General features: G+C 41.4%; 1 pseudogene; it reads right to left on the reverse strand.

The window, feature by feature from the left end:
* Positions 1-836, reverse strand: part of LOC107754851 (coiled-coil domain-containing protein 172-like) — a 21,490-nt pseudogene that overhangs the window by 5,791 nt on the left and 14,863 nt on the right.

Below are 836 nucleotides of genomic sequence, written 5' to 3' on the forward strand. Positions count from 1 at the left end.
CTCTGATCACAAATGCAAACATGGTTTTATGTTTACACGGCACGATGCAACGCGTAAAAAGACAGTATAAGTCACTATAACAGTGGCATAGCGTCTGGGTATGCAGGGTATGCAGGTGCATATGGGCCCGGGCAGTTCGGGAGCCCGCCGATCTGGGGGGAACTTTTAATTGAAACGAGGGAACGAATAGAGCCCTCCATGGGCCCGGCCCTTGTCGAACAGCTTATGAGAATTCTCGGCCGAGTCCGATTGGATACCGTGACTTTTTTCTCTCTCTGTTCCCCATTACACAGCTATTAAAATAGTTCAGTTTTGGTTTTTAATGGCAAAGTGGTCATATTTCTTTTTGTTTCTTTATTAAGTTAATTTAGAAATATGTTTGGAACATTTTATGTTTGTTAAATTCAATCAATTGTTTTTTAAAGGAACGACTAAGCGGCAGCGGCAGACAGTGAGTTGAGCATTATGTTTGATCAATTTAGCCTTAATTAATTGAAACATTTAACCAAGATAAATGAGCGCTGTTAGGTGCATACGTGAATAGATAAGATCCCTAAAGTTGCAAAGATTAAAGTCTCAAACCCAAAGAGATATTCTTTATAAAAGATAAGACTGGTCCACACCCTCCTAAAACGCCTCGTTTAAACACGCCCCCACATGTCTACGTCACGATGTGGGAAGATTTGCATAATGCCACCCAAATGTTCACGCAAAGAAAGAAGGCTTAACTTTATTGTTGATGCCACCGCCGCTGCCATGTTGTGAAGATGCTGTGTGTTTCATTGCGAAAGCGAAAATACTTTGTTTGGCCTTCCAAAAGAGGACACGACTAGAAA

Source organism: Sinocyclocheilus rhinocerous, unplaced genomic scaffold (assembly GCF_001515625.1).
Source record: "Sinocyclocheilus rhinocerous isolate Xijiao unplaced genomic scaffold, SAMN03320098_v1.1 scaffold922, whole genome shotgun sequence".
NCBI classification, from domain to species: domain Eukaryota; kingdom Metazoa; phylum Chordata; class Actinopteri; order Cypriniformes; family Cyprinidae; genus Sinocyclocheilus; species Sinocyclocheilus rhinocerous.